Below are 23319 nucleotides of genomic sequence, written 5' to 3' on the forward strand. Positions count from 1 at the left end.
AACCCCCAGCCCCCCACCTCTCCCTTTCCCACCTGTCCACTTCACTCCGGCGTGTGGTCAGACACACCAAGGATGCTGCCTCATCAGCTCTTAGCCCAGCCGCTCCGAGGGGCCACTCCCTCATTTCCCTCAGATTTTAATCCACCATGGAGGTCGCCCTGGCACCTTTGCGGAAATTGCCAATTCTGCCACTCAAAACACACACACAAGTCTCTTCTCTACTTTATTTTTTCCTTTGGTGCCAGTAGTCAATATACTAGTTTTCTTTTCTTCACAACTTTATTCTTAGCCTGGAATAGTGCCCAACATATAATAAATGCCCAACAGATTATCTGTTGAAAGATGAGTGTATGTCTTTCAACAACTCCTAATTAAAAAAAAATAATAAGCTGACTTTTAAATAAGTAAGTAGACAGTTCAAAATAGGCCTTGGTTTAAAATCACATAAGACTGGAATTTGGATAGAAGAGTCTGAAAGAAAACATCTGAAAAAGGAAATAACAAAAGGATATCATTTATTACTGTCAAAGAGAAGTGCTACATTTTTTTTCAGGCATAACAAATTGTTTCCGGCGTTTCAGAAGTAAATCTCTGCGAATTATGACACAAACCTTTATGTACAAATTTAAATAACTGCATTTGCTGTAGACTGTCAAAAATTCATTTAACTTATTTTATTCCTAAGAGAATACATATTTTTACATAATCTAAAGAACCATGGAGTCACAGAATTTTAGCATTATATTTTTATAATTGTCAAATTATAACCATTATGTACTAAATTTTATAAATAATGAAGCATTTTTAAAATCAGTGAATTTTTATTTGAGAAATAAATTTGACCTCCAAACAATGAATATTTCTGGCAATAAATATGAAATCTTAAAAAGTTGACAAGTTTCTCTTTGACAAATTAGAGAAATGCATCTGGAGAAAAGAAATACTAAAAATACACTTAATCTTGCTGTACAATATGGTCTTTATAGTATCTCTTAAAATAGGGTGACAGAGAAAAAGGTTCACATCCTTCACGGAAGGAGAAATCACAAGCATTCTTTCAGGAAGTTACAAGAAAAAAAACTGTAAGAAATAAAAGTTCTCGGTTTTTGTCTTCCAGAAGGATCATTTTTTAAAAATATAACACATATCTATATCAAAGGAGTCACCCAAGGCTTCAATTTTGAAAAGATTATTTATCTTATGTCTACAAATTTTGGTTTTGTTGCTCAACAAGACTATCTAAATACAAAATTTTGAGCCTGTATCTTACACACACATGTGACACCGTGTTCCTCTGCTCTGTTCGGTTGCATGCTTACATATTTCGGTATCTTCCCTGTTTATAAGAACAGAGCGCGCAGCCTGTGAGCGCTAACAGCACATCTGCAAATTCAGTAGGAAATCAAAACAAAAATCAATAGGTCCCTTTAGGGCAATTAAGGTCAAAATGCCTGCCGTGCAGCACAGAGCTTTTAATACCTATGAATATCAAGGTCTTTATTCCTGTAAAACATTATGATGACCACTGATAAAAGAAATTAGGCCAGTAATCACCAACACGAATGCATAAAAGATTAATCACATTAACTTCAATTCTACATGTAAGCCCAGAAAGTCCCTCCCCCAACAAACAAAGTTTTATGAAGTATTAAAATTAGTTTTCATGAATCATGTATGAAGTCATTTTTGTTACATTTTAGTGCCACTGTCTTTTGTTTCAAAACTCCACTATAAATTTAAATGATTTAAATATTATAATGAAATTTAATAATATCAGATTAAAAGATTTCCAAAATGAAAATCTATTTCCTCGTGAAATTGCACTAAAAAATACAGTGAAACAACAGTGACATGATCTCCCTCTTTGAGACTGTCAGGAGAAGCGACTGTTCCCTCTCAAAGCTGCTCCTTGCCCATAGGAATGACGGAGTCAGCATAGCAGTCGTTACTCCGCGCACTGTCAGTTCAGTTCAGTCACTCAGTCACGTCTGACTCTTTGCAGCCCCACAGACTGCAGCACGCCAGGCCTCCTTGTCCATCACCAACTCCCAGAGCTTGCTCAAACTCACGTCCATATGTCCATCGAGTCAGTGATGCCATCCAACCATCTCAACCTCTGTCGTCCCCTTCTCCTACTGCCTTAAATCTTTCCCAGCATCAGGGTCATGCACTATAGTTGCTACTTACTTAATAATAAAAACAATTACGATGCTTAACATATCTCAAAAGATAGAAACCAAATGTACATTTACATTCAAACAAGGTGTAGTATCAGAAAGAAGTAAAATATAGTCAGTTATTAAATTTATACCCATGAATAAAAAGAATGAATCTGATCTTCTTACATCAATGAAAGGTCTCAATTTTCTAACTATTGATGCCTTACACTAAAACATAAGAGCACTGGCGTTTGCTCTTCTTCAAAATAGCTTTCAGATAAACATTTTTTAAATGACAATTTAAGACAAAGATGAAAAAAACCTAGAGAATAGCAAAGAAAATGCCTAACCATTAAGAATGACAGCTAACATTTCTTCCAGCCAACAAAGGTCCGTCTAGTCAAAGCGATGGTTCTTTCAGTAGTCATGTATGGATGTGAGAGTTGGACTGTAAAGAAAGCTGAGCACTGAAGAACTGATGCTTTTAACTGTAGTGTTGGAGAAGACTCTTGAGAGTCCCTTGGACTGCAAGGAGATCCAACCAGTTCAATCCTAAAAGAAATCAGTCATGAATATTGATTGGAAGGACTGATGCTGAAGCTGAAACTCCAACTTTGGCCACCTAATGCAAAGAGCTGACTCATTGGAAAAGACAGTGATGCTGGGAAAGATTGAAGGCGGGAATAGAAGGGGATGACAGAGGATGAAATGGCTGGATGGCATCACTGACTCAATGGACATGAGTTTGAGCAAGTTCCGGGAGTTGGTGATGGACAGGGAGGCCTGGCGTGCTGCAGTCCATGGGGTCACAAAGAGTCGGACACGACTGAGCAACTGAACTGAACTGAACATTTCTTCAAGGTATGTGTGAAAAGGCTGCTGATTTAATTTAGCTTCTAGATTCCCTGATGGTTCCACCCCCTTCTCGCCCTCGCCACAATCTCACTCTGAGTTTCCCTGACACACGGTTCCCTCTGCCCTGCATGCCCGACGTGTATAACCAGTGTCAGTGGCCTGAGTCACTGGAGCACAGAGCTGGTCATCTTTGTACCCAGTACCTGGCCCAACAGTCGGTATACAGTTTAAGTCAGTGGTTCTCAGCAGGTGGCAAACTTGTCCCCAGGAGGACATTCAGCAGTGTGTCTGGAGGTATTTGCTTTGTCACACTGCAGGGCAGGGGGCTGTACAGGGACACTGCTAAACATCTTGCGATGCTCTGAACAGCCCCACAACAAAGACCCACCTGCACAGTGTCGGGAGTGCTGAGGCTGACAATGAGTGTCTCCTGAAAGAACTGATACTATGAGCTTTCCCACATGTGGAAGTTCAAGAAGAACATAAATCAGAGAAAGGGAGGAAGAGAGGGAAGAAGTTAAGAAAACGGAGAAAACTGAGATTCTTAAAAGTACAGGCTGGTTACACTGAGGGTGATGTGCTGAAGACACGTAGCTGGGGACGTTGACACAATGCTGGTCTAAATGTCTCAGCATCCGACCTTGAGGACTTGTAGGAACCGTCTCAAACAGAAGGCCTGTGACATTATGGCAATTAAAAGTCACTTGAAGAAGGCTGTGCATTGAATGGCATCCCCCAAATTCCCATAGTCTCGTCCTAGCTGCCTGCAGCAGCACCTCAGGATACGACCTTATTTGGAAAGAGGGTCACGGGAAATGTAATTAGTTGAGAAGAGGTCTGGCTGGACTAAGGTGGCTCCTGACCCAACAGGACTGGCGTCCTTATAAAAATACCGCCGTGTGAAGGAACGGACACACATAGAGGGGGAACAGCAGGTAAAAATGGAAGCAGAGGTCAGGGCAACGGTGCCAAAGCCAAGGGGAGGCCCAAGCTTCCCAGCAAATTGCCAGAAGCTGGGAGAGAGGTCCGGGGCAGGGTCCCTCACAGCCTCCGGGGAGCCACCTCTGCTGACACCCTGATCCCGCACGCCTGACCCTCAGAACTCGGAGAGCATAAGTCTCTGTCATCCAAGCCACACAGTGTGTGGAAGCTTCGAGGGCAGCCCTAGAGAACTGCTACGAGAGACGTTCTCTACAGAAAGGCCTCAAGAGCTAAGCAATCTTCACACGCGCTGATCGGCCCAGGGGTTTCCCCCTAACGGTCCTCTCGGACATCACTGCCTCAGCCGTGGACATGCTTCTTTCTCACAGCAGTGAACGTAAATGGCTTGCAAGTCGAATCCTGACTTATCTGCTGCTCGACTAACGTCTTTAATGATCTGATAATGAACTCCCGATTACTTGTCTAAAACAGAAATATGAACCATCCCAGTTTGAATTATAATTTTCCACTTCAGGTAGACAAACTACTATTGGTAATTCTATATTTAAAAGGAAACAGAGTCACAGAAGTGGTCAAGATTGAGAGATGCTCCCAGACCTTCCCCAGCACCTGGAGAAGCTTCTCAACTGGGGGTCCATCAACCGCGCACACATGGGCTCCAGGGTGTCCAGAAACCCCAGAGGTGCCTGTGGCATCTTGCATTCCTCAGCATCTGTGCATTTTCCTGGAAAAGGTCAACATGCTCTGATCAGATTCTTAAGGCTTTCTGTGGTCCCATCAACTAAACTAGAATCTAATCCTTCTGCTTCAATGATGTCCTGAAATCCCTACACCAGATTTGGTTGCTCCACGGAGTGGAGATTTTTGAGATTAACCAGGAAACCATTTTCAGTGCAATGTGGTCACCAAACCAGAAAAAGTCAATTAAAGCACATTCTCACAGAAGACTGAGCTGTCTTTTAAATTTTTTAAACATTTGAACATGTAATTAGCGGAAAGCTTTTTGAAAGATGTTTGTTTTCTTCATTGCGTGATGTTATCTCCATCTCTCTACATCTGTAAACCACACATTGGGGAAAAAAGGTAAATTTGAAATGCGTGTTAAAGTACGTTTCAGAAATCTAAGACTTTACTTTGCATTCATCAAAATACAGTGTTTCTTCTCATGTAATTTAGACTTTATTAAGACAAGTGCGTGGGGCTTCCCAGGTGGCTCACTGGGTAAAGAATCCACCTGCAATGCAGGAGACACAGAAGACACCAGCTTGATCCCTGGGCGGGGAAGATGCCCTGGAGGAGGCCATGGCAGCCCGCTCCAGTGTTCTTGCCTGGACAATTCCATGGACAGAGGAGCCTGGCGGGCTACAGTCCAAAGGGTCACAAAGAGATGGACACGACTGAAGTGACTGAGCACGCATGCATGCAAGACAAGTGTATAAAATACTCCAGTCTGACTAATTTCAGTACTTATTATAAAAGCGTGATATATGGAAACTAGCTATCCCAAAACAAAACATAAAGTTTATTCATAAGATAAACGTGCATTTAGTAATGAGATCTGGATGCTAATTTCCTGCGTCCTCATAGATAAATAAACCTAAGCATCCCCAAGTCTGTAAAGGAACAAGATCCACCAGAAGAGCATCCACGTCAGCATCAACGAGGAAGCGCGCGCACAGACATCCACTCTCATCTCCTGAGCAGTAAGTGCCGGCTGCGACCACTGCAGGATCCGTTCCTCCTCAGCAAAACCCCCACATTCCCTTGAAGCATCAGCTCACCCCAGAGTGGCCGCCCTCCTCCAAATGAGAAGGGCCAGGCCACCACACCAGGGACAACGAGAAAATGAATGAGAGAAAGTGAGCCCCTGCCACCCCAGCTCTAATCCAGGATGCACGGCAGACTAGGAAAAGATGACACTGACTTACAGGGTAAACATGAATTACTAGGACCCTAAGTTAAACAACACTGAACAAAGTTAATTTAATCCAAAGTGGAGTTTTAATAAAAAAAGGAAGAAGAGGGGCAGGAAGAAACAAAATTAAAACAGAGATAAATAAGGAGCAGGATAAAAATGTAAAGAGGAGGGACCAGTAAGCAATGCAACTCACAGACTAAGTGTAGATTATTTCAGCGTCAACTATATCGCCAGTAAAATTACAATCACAAACTTTCATTGCCTGTTCCAATGCAACGGGCATGGCACTCAGCATTTCATGCAGTCATTACACACGTAACTACTCCTACTTATTCCCATTCTACAGATGGGAAAGCTGAAGCAGAAAGAGGTTAAGTGACATAGCTACTAGGTGGTTTATCCTGATGCCAGTGTTCAGTGCTTAGCCACGACACTATAATACTATAGATCTTTGTGTATTGCGTAGGAACCTAAAAGAACGTAGCTTCTATAGGAAAATGTGTATTTTTCATTCCAAATATCATAATTAATTAAAGGTTCAGTACTCACTGTATGTACAACTCTCTTGGGGGGGAAATTATTAAACAGGACCTGTGTAGCAAAGGACTAATAATATACTCATGTACAAGTTCTTACTATCCAGACGGCTTTTAGATTACCACCTTTATTTGCGATCACTTAACACTTTCTTTCTTCTAAGGGATTCTTGCCCACAGTAGTAGATATAATGGTCATCTTAGTTAAATGCACCCATTCCAGTCCATTTTAGTTCACTGATTCCTAAAATGTCCATGTTCACTCTTGCCATCTCCTGCTTGACCACTTCCAATTTACCCTGATTCATGGATCGAATATTCCAGGTTCATATGCAATATTGCTCTTTACTGCACTGGATTTTACTTTCATCACCAGTCACATCCACAACTAGGTGTTGTTTTTGCTTTGGCTCCATCTCTTCATTATTTCTGGAGTTATTTCTCACTGATGTCAGTAGCATACTGGGCACCTACCGACCTGGGGAGTTCATGTTTCACTGTGCTATCTTTTTGCCTTTTCATACTGTTCATGGGGGTTCTCAAGGCAAGAATACTGACGTGGTTTGCCATTCCCTTCTCCAGTGGACCACGTTTTGTCAGAACTCTCCACCAGAGTCTTGCAAGGACACTTGCTCCTTGGAAGAAAAGTTATGACCAACCTACATAGCATGTTAAAAAGCAGAGACATTACTTTGCCAACAAAGGTCCGTCTAGTTAAGGCTATGGTTTTTCCAGTAGTCATGTATGGATGTGAGAGTTGGACTATAAAGAAAGCTGAGTGCCAGAGAATTGATGCTTTTGAACTGTGGTGTTTGGAGAAGACTCTTGAGAGTCCCTTGGACAGCAAGGAGACCCAATCAGTTCATCCTAAAGGAAATCAGTCCTGAATATTCATTGGAAGGACTGATGCTGAAGCTGAAACTCCAATACTTTGGCCACCTGATGCAAAAACTGACTCATCGGAAAAGACCCTAATGCTGGGAAAGATTGAAGGGGGGAAAAGAAGGGGGCGATAGAGGATGAGATGGTTGGATGGCATCACCGACTCTATGGACATGAGTTTGAGTGAGTTCCGGGAATTGGTGATAGACAGGGAAGCCTGGCGTGCTGCAGTCCATGGGGTCGCAAAGAGTTGGACATGACTAAGCGATTGAACTGAACTAAACATTTCCTTTAAAGTGTGAAGAGGCTAAAAGGTGCATAAAATACTATTTTTATTACCTATTCATTCTGGTGTGTTCATACAAGCTCTGTTGAGTTGGTTGGCTTTCCTACCCTCCCCCTGCTCTTCAGGTCCCGAGCGCACAGAAGTAGTTCCCCACTGAGGGCCTGTGAACGGCCTGCTCTCTTTCCTTCCTGCACTCTTGCTCTAGATTCAACAACCTTCTTTCCATTTCTCAGGGCTCAGCTCAAGGGTGGCTTCCCAGAGCTGTCTGACCTGGCGACCACTGAAGCAGGTCCTGCCACACGCTACAGTCATTCTTGATCCTCTGGCTGGTTTTACATCCTTTATAGCCTTTGACACTACTGGAAAGTGTCTGAATTATTTATATGATGATCTGCTTTCTGTCAACCCCAACTGCAACCCATGCTTCGGGAGAACAGACATTTTGTGGGTTTGACTCCTATAAAACACCTGGGATGGTATGTGGTGTATGAAAGAGATGGTCAAACATTTTCTGAATGAATGAACTTTCCCATGTTTCAGCTCAAATACCTTACAAACCGATTATACTTCACTGCTTATGACTCGTAATAAAGAGCAGCCTTAAGACTAAAGAATCCAACCCAACCTTTAACAGGCAAATTGATTTTGGTTCATGTTTAGAAACTGGAGAAGCCTGTGATTCTCAAAACAGGACACAAGACTCTCCAGGGAGCACTGGAAGATGTTCTGGCTGGGGATACAGAAGGCAAAAAGGGAAGATGAGGAATTCAGAGTGCCAACATCTATTTGGGTTGGGAGCTGGGAGCATTAACCCCACGGACATGGAACCCAAGGAGGCGCATGTTTACTTTTCCTCTGACGTTAGGAGAGCTTATACGAGACACACAACAATTCGGACCACATTAAAGACATAATAATAAAACAATGAATGTTCCTCCACTGTTCCTCTGTCTTGAGTAAGCTGCATTATTATTATGAAATTCAACAGATCAAAGTGTCTTACCTAGGTAACCAGTTTACCTTCAATCTAACCGAGGAGATTTTCTAAATTTGTAAGCCACCTTGCAAATAAATGCTATTGTTTACAGATAAGGGAAAGTCCATTATTACAAGAAATATAATCCTAAAAACACAGTTCATGGCCAATAAGTGAAACACATCAGTAAAAATATGACACTGTTTCTTTTTTGTTTTGTTTTGTTTTGTTTTAATAAATTTATTTATTTTAGTTGGGGGCTAATTACTTTACAATGTTGTAATAGTTTTTGCCATACATTGACATGAATCAGCCATGGGTTTACATGTGTTCCCCTTCCTGGACCCCCCACCCACCTCCCTCCCCATCCCATCCCTCTGGGTCATCCCATTGCCCCGGCCCTGAGCCCTTGTCTCATGCATCGAACATGGAATGGTGTTCTGTTTCACATATGATAATATACATGTTTCAATGCTATTCTCCCAGAACGTCCCACCCTCACCTTCTCCCTCAGAGTCCATAAAATTGTTCTATGCATCTGTGTCTCTTATTCTGTCTCGCATGTAGGGTTATCGTTACCATCTTTCAAATTCCATATATATGCATTAGTATACTGTATTGTTGTTTTTCTTTCTGGCTTACTTCACTCTGTATAATGGGCTCCAGTTTCATCCATCTCAGTAGAATCGATTCAAATGTATTTTTTTAATGGCTGAGTAATATTCCATTGTGTATATGTACCACAGCTTCCTTATCCATTCGTCTGCTGATGGACATCTAGGTTGCTTCCATGTCCTGGCTATTGTAAACAGTGCTGCGATGAACATTGGGGTACACGCGTCTCTTTCAATTCTGGTTTCCTCGGTGTATATGCCCAGCAGTGGGATTGCTGGGTCATATGGCAGACACTGTTTCTTACAAAGAGTAACATGCCTTACTTTGGGGAGTGGGGAAGAAGAAGAGGGGGTTTACCACGGGTGCTTCTCTTATTCCAAGATAGTCAAATGATTTTGCCAGTAGTGTATATTAATTTTATATCTAATGTATTAATTTTATATCTATACTCATACAAATATACACATATATACACAAATATTTTTAAAGTATTTATGCACATGTCCATCTTCCCTGATGGTTCAGAGGGTAAAGAATCTGCCTGCAGTGCAAGAGATATAGGAGACGTAGGGTTCAATTCCTGGGTTGGGAAGATCCCCCAGAAGAGGAAATGGCAACCCACTCCAGTATTTTTCCCCGAAAAAATCTCATGGACAGAGGAGCCTGGTGGGCTACAGTCCAGGGGAGTCACAAAGAGTCGGACATGGCTGAGCAACTAAGTGTGTGTGTCCATCAAACAAAAATCATTTCAAAATCTTGGTTCTGCCACTAACACGCAGAATGACTTAGCAAGTTAGGGAATCTTTCTGACCTGTTTCCTGATCTATAACTGATAATTATATATCTGTCTCATGGCTCTGACGGGAATTAAAACTATTCTTGCCTGGAAAATCCCATGGACAAAGGAGCCTGGTGGGGCTACAATCCGTGGGGTCACAAAGAGTCGGACATGACTGAACATGCTTGCACATATATATATATATATATATATATATATATATGTAAAAGATATAAAACTTGGCTCAAGAAATGGCAGCAATGGAGGTGAGACAGAGAAGGCGGATGTACGTATATACCGCGCTCTGGCCCTCGCCCTCCTCAGCCATATAGGCTGGCCCTCTCTCTCTCTCTCCTGGCAATCCACAGCATTCAAAGGAAAGGGACTACTCTTTGTGATTTTGCAAAAGAAAGTTCAAAATCTCAGCCACAAAACCCTCGATCTGAGATTTTTTTCTCCCCCAAAACCCTGGAACAAAAATATTCAACTCACAACCCCTGACACTTCGGAACAAGCATTTTCAGTGAAGACAGAGTGGATCTTCAAGCCAAGGTTTCCTGAGAAGTCCGTGGCTGCTCTCCAGAGCCGGGCTGTTGAGGGGAGCTGCGGTTTGAGCCTGTGCATGCGGAGGGCGGGCCGTGGAGGGCGGCCAGCCAGGCGAGGCACCCGAGTCCTCCTTCTCACTCTTGAGCCCACAGACAGGCAAGACTGCAAACATGAACTGACAGGACCCCTCGACACTCCTGACTAGACAACAACAAGATGTTTTGACTAGGAACATCCTCCTGAGAAAACAGAGATTACTCAGAAATAAATTTTAAAAATCTTTCCTCAAACTAATTCAGAGGTAATCATTGAAAATATCACCCACGGCCACCTGCCCTGGCATATTCCACGTGCATGGGAGCTAGAAACACCTGCTCTAGCCACATTTTTCTCCTTGCCTAGTCCAACAAATTGGTGATACGATACCTCAATTCATGGGAAAAAAATATATACATGTTTGGTCTTCATTCACAGTTCCTGGCTCAAAGCTCCCGAATCCCTGGAATTTCCTGAGTGATAAGAGCCATGGGATAAGGCTCAGCCTCTTGTCCTCAGTTCCTGAGGCACTTCAGGGAAGGTGGCTCTGGGTGCCATCCAAGGGTGAGGGCTGGCGGCCAGGAGAACCAGCCCTGTGATAAGAGGGCAGGAATTTTCAGTCCCCGTTGGACTTCCAGGGAAGGGAGAGGAGCTGGAGGCTGAATCAGTGGCTATCGGCCAATGATTAGTCAGGTAACAAAGCCTCCATTAAAAACCCAAAAGAGACGGCTGCTGCCCTGCTTCCGAGAGCCCAGAGGTGGCGAATGTCCTCCCACGGGCCGCCGTGCCAGGCCCCACGCCCACAGGGACATAGCTCTTTGGTCCAAAACCTTGCCTGTGTGTCTCCATCTGGCCACTGATCGGTATCCTTTTATTAATATAATAAATCAGCAATCTAGGGAGCAAATGGTCTTCCTGGGTTCTCTGAGCCCTCATAGCAAATTAATAAAACCTGAGGAAGGGGCTCTGGGACTCTCTGATTTATAGTCAGTTGGTCCGCAGGACAGGTAACAACCTGGACTTTGTGGCTGTCATTCTGAACTGGAGATAGTCCTTGGAACCTCTGGGTTGTACCCAGTCGGTCAAAGCACAGCTAACAACCTGGGCTTGCAACTGGTGTGTGCAGTGGAGAGGGGTCTTGGGGCACTAAGCCCCTTTACCTGTGGAATCTGACCCTATTTCTGAGTAGGTAAGTGTCAAAATCGAGCTGAATTCTCAGACACACACTTGGTGTCAGGGAACTAACTGCCTGTTGGTGTGGGGAAGCCTACACACACACACACACACATCAAGCTGGCACTGGGTCCAGGAACCCTGTGCAGTGAGACACTGCCCCCCACCGAAAGCATATTGCACTTCTAAGTTGTCAGGTGATCATTTCTTACTTTTTTTTTTAATGAATGTACGATTAAGTTTCATACAAATTCTCTCTCATTTTCTGATATATACTCATACACTCATCAGTAACTATTAAGCAACTGACAGAGTAGCAACATATTTGACACCTAATATATCTTACTTTAATGTAAACATCGTGTCCTCCACTTGCCAAACAGAAATTCAAGACATAAATCAAGGCTTCTTCATGGGAGAGAAAAATTAACCATTCCTCTCCAACAGCTTTAACTTAAAAAGTAAAGGAAAACTGAGTAGAAACAGCTACAGTTAGGATTGCAAGAAAAATTTTCACAAAGTATGTAAAAAACTATGACATTATCATCACGGCATATTAAAACAGGAGGAGAGTTTACACTGTGATATACATTAAGAAGACAGGAACTTCCTTCAAAAAATAAAATTGGTAACAATATACCAGGGGAATTATGCAAAACACATACTAAAGACATACAAGAATATAGATAAAAATCTTTAGTGAAAATAATCATTTTATTGAATCAATCCTATTTCCAATTTTTAAGAAGATATATATATATATATATAATTGAGAATATTTTACTAACATAATTTCACTCCTCAACAACACTTATAAGTATTATTGCCAAGAATCAATATGGAATATAAAACTGAACTCTTAGAATCAGAAGGAATTTGGGAGATCATCAAATCAAAGCCCAGGTCAAGCTAACTGACCGAGCAGGTGTGCTGGACTAGTAAAAGCTGGATGACCCACATCTTACTAGTACAACATTTAGCAAAGAACTCTAAAGTCTCTGCTTTTTTGATAAAAAAGAAAAATTCCCTTCACGCTTCTAAATCGTTCAGTCAGTTCAGTCACTCAGTCACGTCCGACTCTCTGCGGCCCCATGGACTGCAGCATACCAGGCTTCCTTTCCATCATCAACTCCCAGAGCTTGCTCAAACCCATGTCCATTGAGTTGGTGATGCCATCCAACCATCTCATCCTCTGTCGTCCCCTTCTCCTCCTGCTTTCAATCTTTCCCAGCATCAGGGTCTTTTCCAATGAGTCAGTTCTTCGCATCAGGTGGCCAAAGTATTGGAGTTTCAGTGACGTACTTACTTCCCAAGGGTCTGGACAAATGCATAATGACACGTAGCCACCATTATGGTATCAGGCACAGTACTTTCACTGCCCTGAAGATAGATGATCTGTGCTCAGCCTATTCATTCCTTCCCCCACTCCCAACACCTGGCATCCACTTATCTTTTTATTTTCTCCATAGTTTTGTCTTTTCCAGAACGTCATGTAGTTTTAAAAATCATACAGTAGGGCTTCCTTTACTTAGTAACATGCATTTAATCTTCCTCCATGTCTTATCATGGATTGGTAGCTCATTTCTTCTCAGCAGTGGTTAACATGCCATTATGTGGGTTTACCACAGTGCGTTCATCTGTTCGCCTACTGAAGAATATCCTGCTGTGTTCCAAGGTTGAAAATTACATATAAACCTGCTATAAAGATACACATGTAGGTTTGGGATGGACATAAATTTTCAACTCATTTGGGTAACCAGAGAGTACAACTGCTGGGCTGTATGCTAAGATTATGTATAGGTGTATAAGGCGTCACCAGACCATCTTCCAAAGTGGCTGTACCATCTTGCACTTACTTCCACCAGCAATGAATGAGACCTCCTGTCACTACACAACCTCACCAACCACTAGCATCGTCATTGTTCTAGATCCTGGCCATTCTAATAGATGTGCAGTGATAACTCACTGTTGTTTAATTTGTATTTTTCTGATGACACATGATTTAGAACATCTTTTCATACACTTATTTGCCACCCACATATCTTCTTCAGTGAGGTGTTTGTTAAGGTCTTTCATGTCACTTCTGTGAAAGCATCTCAAATCTCTCCCTACACCCTCAATAGATAGGAAACTAACTTGTTTTAAAATTACTTTTAAAATATTTTAAATAAAAAAAGTCATTTATAAGGCCTTACTAAGTGATAGATATTTATCAGCCTGTTCTCAGAAGGAGAGACGGGGTTCAAGAGAAAAATAATCTAGGGCCATAAGACAAAAAGGGACCAAGACTAAGATCCGAATCCAAGTCTTAATGACTCCAAATCCAAAGTTCTACCTACTAAGTCAGTTTCCTTTTTTTTAATTTCATCCTGTTAATGATTTAATTATGTTTTGACCTAACTTCTTTGAGAGTCAAGACATTCTAACACACCTTTGTATCCTCTGCTCTAAGCGGAATGCAGACCACACAACAGATGCTCATTCAGTTCAGTTCAGTCACTCACTCATGGACGACTCTGTGTGACCCCATGAACTGCAGCATGCCAGGCCTCCCTGTCCATCACCAACTCCCAGAGCTTGCTCAAACTCATGTCCATCGAGTTGGTGATGCCATCCAGCCATCTCATCCTCTGTTGTCCCCTTCTCCTCCCGCCTTCAATCTTTCCCAGCATCAGGGTCTTTTCAAATGAGTCACCTCTTCGCATCAGGTGGCCAAAGTATTGGAGTTTCAGCCTCAGCATCAGTCCTTCCAATGAACACCCAGGACTGATCTCCTTTAGGATGGACTGGTTGGATCTCCTTGCAGTCCAAGGGATTCTCAAGAGTCTTCTCCAACACCACAGTTCAAAAGCATCAGTTCTTCAGTGCTCAGCATTCTTTATGGTCCAACTCTCATATCCATGTCCATGGCTTCCTTGATAGCTCAGTTGGTAAAGAATCCACCTGCAATGCAGGACCCCGGTTCAATTCCTGGGTCAAGAAGATCTGCTGCAGAAGGGATAGGCTACCCACTGTAGTATTCTTGGGGTTCCCTTGTGGCTCAGCTGGTAAAGAATCTGCCTGCAATGCGGGAGACCTGGGTTCGATCCCTGGGTTGAGAAGATCCCCTGGAGAAGAGAAAGGCTACCCACTCCAGTATTCTGGCCTAGAGAATTCCATGGACTATACAGTCCATGGGGTTGCAAAGAGTCGGACACGTCTGAGCAACTTTCACTTTCACTTTCTCATATCCATACATAACTACTGGAAAAAGCATTGCTTTGACTAAATGGACTTTTGTTGACACAGTAATGTCTCTGCTTTTTAATATGCTGTCTAGGTTGGTCATAGCTTTTCTTCCAAGGAGCAAGCATCTTTTCATATCATGGCTGCAGTCACCATCTGCAGTGATTTTGGAGCCCAAGAAAATAAAGCCTATCACTGTTTCCATTGATTCCCCATATGTTTGCCATGAAGTGATGGGACCAGATGCCATGATCTTCATTTTTTGAATGTTGACTTGTAAGCCACCTTTTTCACTCTCCTCTTTAACTTTCATCAAGAGGCTCTTTAGTTCTTCTTTGATTTCTGCCATAAGGGTGATGTCATCTGCATATCTGAGGTTACTGATAGTTCTCCCAGCAATCTTGATTCCAGCTTGTGCTTCATCCAGCATGCCATTTCGCATGATGTACTCTGCATATAAGTTAAATAAGCACGGTGACAATATACAGCCTTGACGTATTCCTTTCCCTATTTGGAACCAGTCTGCCGTTTCATGTCTGGTTCTGACTATTGTTTCATGACCTACATACAGATTTCTCAGGAAGCCAGTAAGGTGTTCTGGTATTTCCATCTCTTTAAGAATTTTCCACAGTTTGTTGTGATCCACACACAGTCAAAAGCTTTAGCGTAATCAATAAAGCAGAAGTAGATGTTTTTCTGGAACTCTCTTGCTTTTTTGATGATCCAACAGATGTTGGCAACTTGATCTCTGGTTCCTCTGCCTTTTCTATATCCAGCTTGAACATCTGGAAATTCTCAGTTCACGTGCTGTTGAAGCCTAGCTTGAGCATTACTTTCCTAGCGTGTGAGATGAGTGCAATTGTGTGGTAGTTTGAGCATTCTTTGGCATTGCCTTTCTTGGGATTGGAATGAAAACCGACCTTGTCCAGTTCTGTGGCCACTGCTGAGTTTTCCAAATTCGGTGGTATATTGAGTGCAGCATTTAACAGAATCATCTTTTAGGATTTGAAAGAGCTCAGCTGGAATTCCATCACCTCCACTAGTTTTGTTTGTAGTGATGCTTCCTAAGGTTCACTTGACCCTGCATTCCAGGATGTCTGGTTCTAGGTGAGTGATCACAGCATCGTGGTTACCCGGGTCATTAAGATCTTTTGTGTATAGTTCTTTAGTGTATTCTTGCCACCTCATCTTAATATCTTCTGCTTCTGTTAGGTCCATACCATTTCTGTCCTTTATTGAGCCTATCTTTGCATAAAATAGTTAACCCTTGGTGTCTCCAATTTTCTTGAAGAGATCTCTAGTCTTTCCCATTACATTGCTTTCCTATATTTCTTTGTATTCATCACTTAGGAAGGCTTTATTGTCTGTCCTTGCTATTCTTTGGAACTCTGCATTCAAATGGGTGTATCTTTCCTTTTCTCCTTTGCCTTTTGCTTCTCTTCTTTTCTCAGCTATTTGTAAGGCCTCCTTAGACAATCATTTGGCCTTTTGCATTTCTTTTTCTGGGGGATGGTTTTGATCACAGCCTCCTGTATAATGTCATGAACCTCCATCCATAGTTGTTCAGGGACTCTATCAGATCTAATCCCTTGAATCTATGTATCACTTTCAGTGTATAATCATGAGGGAATTGATTTAGGTCATACCTGAATGGTCTAGTGGTTTTCCCTACTTTCTTCAATTTGTCTGCATTTGGCAATAAGGAGTTCATGATCTGAACCACAGTCAGCTCCCGGTCTTGTTTTTGCTGACTGTATAGAGCTTCTCCATCTTTGGCTGCAAAGGATATAATCAATCTGATTTTGTTTTGGGCCACCTGGTGATGTCCATGTGTAGAGTCTTCCCTTACGTTCTTAGAAAAGGGTGTTTGCTATGACCAGTGTGTTCTCTTGGCAAAACTCCATTAGCCTTTGCCCTGCTTCATTTTGTACTCCAAGGCCAAATTTTCCTGTACCTCCAGGTATCTCTTGACTTCTTACTTTTGTATTACAGTCCCCTATGATGAAAAGGACAACTTTTGGGGTGTCAGTTGTAGAAGGTCTTATAAGTCTTCATAGAGCTGTTCAATTTCAGCTTCTTCGGCATTAGTGGTTGGGGCATATTCTTGCATTACTTTGATACTGAATGGTTGGCTTTGGAAATGAACAGAGATATTCTGTCATTTTTGAGATTGCATCCAAGTACTGCATTTTGGACTCTTCCGTTGACTATGAGGGCTACTCCATAAGGTATTCTTGCCCACAGTAGTAGGTATAATGGTCATCTGAAATTAAAATTGCCCGTTCCAGTCTATTTTAGTTCACTGATTTCTTAAAATGTCAATGCTCACTCTTGCCCTCTCCTGCTTGACCACTTCCAATTTACCTTGATTCATGGATGTAACATTCTAGATTCCTATGCAATACTGTTCTTCACAACATCAGACTTCATTTCCATCACCAGTCACATCCACAGCTGGGCACTGTTTTTGCTTTGGCTCCATCTCTTCATTCTTTCTGGAGTTATTTCTCCACTCTTCTCCGGTAGCATGTTGGGCATCTACCCACCTGGAGAGTTCATCTCTCAGTGTCATATTTTTGCCTTTTCATACTGTTCATGGGGCTCTTAAGGCAAGAAGACTGAAGTGGTTTGCCATCACCTTTTCTAGTGGACCACATTTTGTCAAAATTCTCGACCACGACCTTGGGTGGCCCTATATGGCATGGCTCATAGTTTCATTAAGTTAGACAAGGCTTATCAAATCTCTCAGCAAACACTTACCAAGTGCCTCCTGGAACCACAGAAGCAACATTTTCTGGGAAAAAAAACTAGAACCACACTGTCACAAAGTCTATAAGGCTGTGCTTGTTCAACACAGTAGCTATTAGCCACATGTGGCGATTGAGCATTTGAAAAGCTGCTGCTGCTTCCAAGGGAGAGGTGCTTTAAGTGTAAAATGTACGTGGGTTTCAAAGACAACAGTATGAATATAAGAGTATAAGGTTAAATAAACCTATTACTTACTGGAGTAAATTAGATGCATTATTACAGTTAATTTTGGCTGTTTGCTTTTTTAGTGTCTACTAGGAAACGTTTAGTAACTTCTATATGTGGTCGGCACTGCGTTTGTACTGGACAACACTGCTCTGAGGCCTTTGTTTTCCAGCTTATGCCAGACCTCTGTCCCTTAATCGAGGCCGTTAAAGCACACAGCAGAAACCAACCGACGGCCACTCAGCTGCCATCCTGAGTCCTGGGCTCCACATCGAGAGGTAAACTTAGTGTGTTTTCTTCTCTCGTCAGAGTCGAGAGGAGACAGTCTCTAAGAGACTCAAAAGACACGCTCCAACTTTCTCAACCTGCTTAAACTCTGATTTGGACTTAACTATTTTAAGTGATAAATACGTGAAACAAATAACACTTCTGATTTATATAAATTGATGTGTATCAACAAAATTTCTTTAAATCTTTATAGCTCACCTAGTACATTATCTCATGTGACTATACCAGAAGCCTTGAGGGAGTGAAGGCTGCTTGTTCTCCCCACCTCTCATGATGAAAAACCCAAACCAAGGATAAGCAATCTTCCCAAGAACAGAAAACTGACTCATCACCAGCAGGGGCTTCCCTGGTGGCTCAGTGGTAAAGAATCCCCCTGCCAAGGCAAGAGACACAGGTTTAGTCCCTGACCAGGGAAGATCTCACCTGCTGAAGAGCAACGAAACCCGCGTGCCACGACTGTGGACCCTGTGCTCTCGGGCCCGGAAACTGCAACTACTGAAGCCTGTGCGCCCTGGAGCAAGTGCTTACCAACAAGAGCCACTGCAGTGAGAAGCCCGTGCACCACAGCTGGACAGCAGCCCCCGTTCTGCACAGCTAGAGAAAAGCCCACACAGCAGTGAAAACCCAGCAGAGCCATAAACAAACAAATAATGTATTTTAAGGAAAAAAAGCTGGACTATATCATGCTCATTGCTATTGCATGATCTCTACTGCTGATACTGACTCGTCCTTGGAGATGCTATCTGTCTTAACATATCTGTTGGCCCACATTTCCTTAAAGAATCAACGTTAAACAGAGCAGAGAGAAGTGCCATCAGGAAGGCACATTCTCAGAGGAAGTTGGGCACCAGAAATAAAATGGACACTCATTAACTCAGAACTGCATTTTACACGCTGAAAAGCAATGGAAAGTAACAAAATGTAAAAGGACATATAATCCAATGTGACTGATGGCCTTATGGCAGCCCTTGAAAACCAATACATTCTCCTTTCAGACAATCTTATTTCTAAACTTGCTTTAAAAGGCAGAATGAATCTTTTTAATAAATGTATAAATATTAATTGCATCCAATAGTAAGTATGCAAGAAGAGACTATTAATCTGATCTGATATCTGAGACATGCACATGTACAACTACAGCGTTCCTAATGCTTAGATTTAGTTGCACTCACCAAGAGAACAACCAAGATAAATGGGAGAGTTGTGACTAAAAATTAATGCAATGCATATAGTAATGTGATTTACCATACACTTAAAAAATGCATATTTGAAGTTATAAAAATTCATTGTTTTACCATATTAATATAAAACACAGTGTATTTTAAGATAAATGTTTTCTAAATCAAAACCAATATTCTCAAGTATTACTTAATTTTAAAACAGGAATAACTCAATTTTCTTTAATAAAGTTAATAAACTGCTATCTCATTCCACAAAAGACTTCAAAGTCTTTGCTGAAAAAACCTGTGCTATATAGGATGTTCAGTGTATCAACTTTCTAAACTTTGACTTAAAACTGTCTTCACCATTAGCATGATCTTTAAAGACAGAACTGTATTTTATTTAGCTTCTTATTCCCAGTGCCTGTAATTACTGTTGATTTGTGTTAGCAGCAGTAGTCATGTTCTATAAAGCAAAAGCAAACATGAAATAGTGAATATTCAAACACTGCTCATGGGAAAATAAATACAGAGTGAAAGTGTGAAAGTGTTAGTTGCTCAGTTGTGTCCAACTCTTTGCGATCCATTGGGCTATAGCCCACCAGGCTCTTCTGTCCATGGGATTTCTCCAGGCAAGAATCCTGGAGTGGGTTGCCATTTCCTTCTCCAGGGGATCTTCCTGATAGCGATAGAACACAGGTCTCTTGTGTTGGAGGCTAATTCTTTACCATCTGAGCCATCAGGGAAGACCAAAATATACGGTTAGGTTCCTATAAACTTCTGTCACAACATTTTTACCAATAGATCAATATATAGCCTTGCTTTATGTGTGTTTCTATTTAAAAGTATCTTAAATATATAATGTGTGTTAGTCGCTCAGTCATATTCAGCTCTTTGCAACCAAATTTACAGGACTGTAGCCTGCCATGTTCCTATGTCCATGGAAATCTCCAGGCAAGAATATTGGAGTGGGTAGCCATTCCCTTCTCCAGGGGATCTCCCCAACCCAGGGATCAAACCCAGGTTTCCTGCATTGCAGGCAGATTCTTTACTATCTGAGCCACCAGGGAAGCATTAAATATATAATAAATATACCTAATTTAGCAAATTTTGTGGATTTGTTAACATTGGACTCTTGGCTCCCAGCACTGTAACGCATTCTTGAATGAAGCTTATCTGATACGTGCATTTTCTCCATAATAAGGCACATCACAGCCTACTGTGCCTAAACAGCTCTTGCACACTATACTTGGAAGCCGTTTTCAACAGCAAAGTTACCAATAAAAAGCACAAAAATGAGCAAAATGTGACACTAAATATACCACAAAAAGGAGTTTTGTTTACAGTATGAGAACTGAAAAAATAAGGTAGCGTATGGCATCCTTGACCTCAGCTGGGAATGTGTGTGTATATGACTCATATTATCCATTGCTCTATGTATACACATGCCCACGAATAACATAAAACCACTGTGAGTGTTGATTCTGGAGTTACAAATTAATTTTAGTGAGCAGACAAATCTGCAAATGCAGAATCCACAAATGATGAGATTTGACTCATTTTCACATATCAGTCATTTGATAAATGTCTTAGAACTGAATGAATAAATGAAAGAATTCACTATCATAATGAAATGGTCTTCTTCCTTCCAGTAATTTAATTATTTTGATCCCATTTAAGATGCATCCATATGACACTGAAGCTACCAAACGGTTTGCTAGCAGTCAACCAAACAACCCGAGTCTGTGGGGACTAAGCCTTCTGGCTTGCCTATCTTGTTTATTCTACTAGCTTTTTTGGCTGATAAATATAAATATAATCAAATAGCACACGCAATGAAATTATATCGGGAAACCTAAGGAGTCAAGTCCTAACAACAGACTGGAACAAGAAATTACACACTATTTACAATTGGCATTGAGATTTTAAAAATTTCCTGTGTTTAAGAGTCAGTATCACTGCTGAGGATAGTTATCTCAGAGGGGTAGAAGTAAGGTCAGAATGAAGCTGAGGGAATCATGCTCCCTGATTTCAGACTATACAACAAAGCTACAGCAATCAAAACAGTCTGTTTCTGGCATAAAAACAGACATATACATCAGTGGAATAAGATGGACTGCCCAGAGATAAGCCCACACACCTATGGTCACTTAATTCAAGACAAAGGAGGCACGAATATACAATGGAGAAAAAAAGTCTCTTCAATAAGTGGTGCTAGGAAAACTGGACAGCTACATGTAAAAGAATGTAATCAGAACATTTTCTAACACCACATACAAAAATTAACTCAAAAAGGATCAATATATAAATCTAAATGTAAGACCAGATACTATAAAATTCCTAGAGGAAAACAGGCAGAACACTCTTTTACAGAAGTCACAGAAATATTTTTTTTGGATTTATCTCCTAAAGAAATGAAAATAAAAAGAAAAAATTTTAAATGTGGCCTAATGAAACATAAACACTTTCATACAGCAAAGGAAACCATCAACAAAACGAAAAGATAATCTATCGACTGGGAGAAAATATTTGTAAATGATGCTACTGACAAGGGACTAACCTCCAAAACATACAAACAGCTCATATAGCTTAATATCTAGAAAACAAATAAATTCAATCAAAATTGGGCAGAAGATCTAAATAGACATTTTTCCAAAGAAGGCAAACAGATGGTCAACAGGCACATGGAAAGATGCTCAATATTGCTAATTATTAAAGAAATGCAAATCAAAAGTATAATAAGGTATGATGTCACACCAGTAAGAATGACCGTCATTAAAAAGTCTACAAATAATAAATGCTGAAGAAGGTGTGGCAAACAATGAATATTCATACACAGTTGATGAGAATGTAAATTGATGTAGCCACTGTAGAGAACAGTATGGAGATTCCTTAAAAAACTAAAAATAGAGTTAACACATGATCCTGCAATCACACTCCTAGGGATATATCTGAAGAAAACTTCAATGTGAAAAGACACATGCATCCCAAAGTCATAGAAGTGCTATTTACAATAGCAAAGACATAGAGGAAACCTAAGTGTCTACTGACAGATGAACAGGTAAAGAAGATGTGGTATATACATGTACAATGGAATATTACTCGGCCATAAAAAAGAATGAAATAATGCCACTTGCAGCAACATGGATAGACCAAGAGACTGTCGTACTGAGTTAAATAAGTCAGACACAGAAAGACAAATACAATATGATATCACTTACATACAGAATCTTAAAAATACGATATAAATGAATATACTTATGAAATAAATAGACTCACAGACAGAAAACAAACTTACAGTTATCAAAGGGGATAGACGGGAGGGGGAGCAAATAAAGTAGGAGTTTGGGATTGACATACACACACTACTACATAAAACAGATAAACAACAGAGACCTACTGTATATCACAGGGAACTGTATTCTATATCTTGTAATAACTTATAGTGGAAAAGAATCTGAAAAAGAATATACATGTATATGTGTGTGTATATATACATATTCCATTATACAATATATATATAACTCACTTTGCTATATACCTGAAACTAACACTACACTGTAAATTAACTTATTTTAATAAATTGGTGCAAATGATTCAAGAAATTAAAAAATAATAATAATAATTAATGACCCATTTTGTCCCTAGTGACTAAGAAATGCTACAATTAGGAATACAAGCATCTACACTGCACACTAATTTACACTTGCTGCACAGGAGAACTGTGTTCATTTATATTAGAGAAAAATTTAAATACAAACATGTCTGTTTTCTTAAAAGTTTCATAAATGTCACCTATTAGCTCTAAAGCTCCAGTTCCCTTCCTCAGTACTTAATCACTTGTGATGATAGCTAAGTTGGCAGCCAAAGAAAAGGTACATTATTTTTCTGGTCACTCTGACACCATTTAATCTGTTGGTCAGAGAAAGACTGCCAGGGTCTTTCTCTGAGCTCTACCACTTAGCTGAGTT

At 41.0% G+C, this 23319-nt stretch overlaps 1 protein-coding gene across 32 annotated transcripts in view; it reads right to left on the bottom strand.

Annotated features, from left to right (window-relative positions):
• The window catches only part of PDE10A (phosphodiesterase 10A), a 344897-nt gene that overhangs the window by 161739 nt on the left and 159839 nt on the right, over positions 1-23319 (bottom strand). The window lies entirely within an intron of this gene.

Source organism: Giraffa tippelskirchi, chromosome 9 (genome assembly GCF_054371585.1).
Source record: "Giraffa tippelskirchi isolate mGirTip1 chromosome 9, T2T-mGirTip1v1.2.pri, whole genome shotgun sequence".
Lineage (NCBI taxonomy): Eukaryota > Metazoa > Chordata > Mammalia > Artiodactyla > Giraffidae > Giraffa > Giraffa tippelskirchi.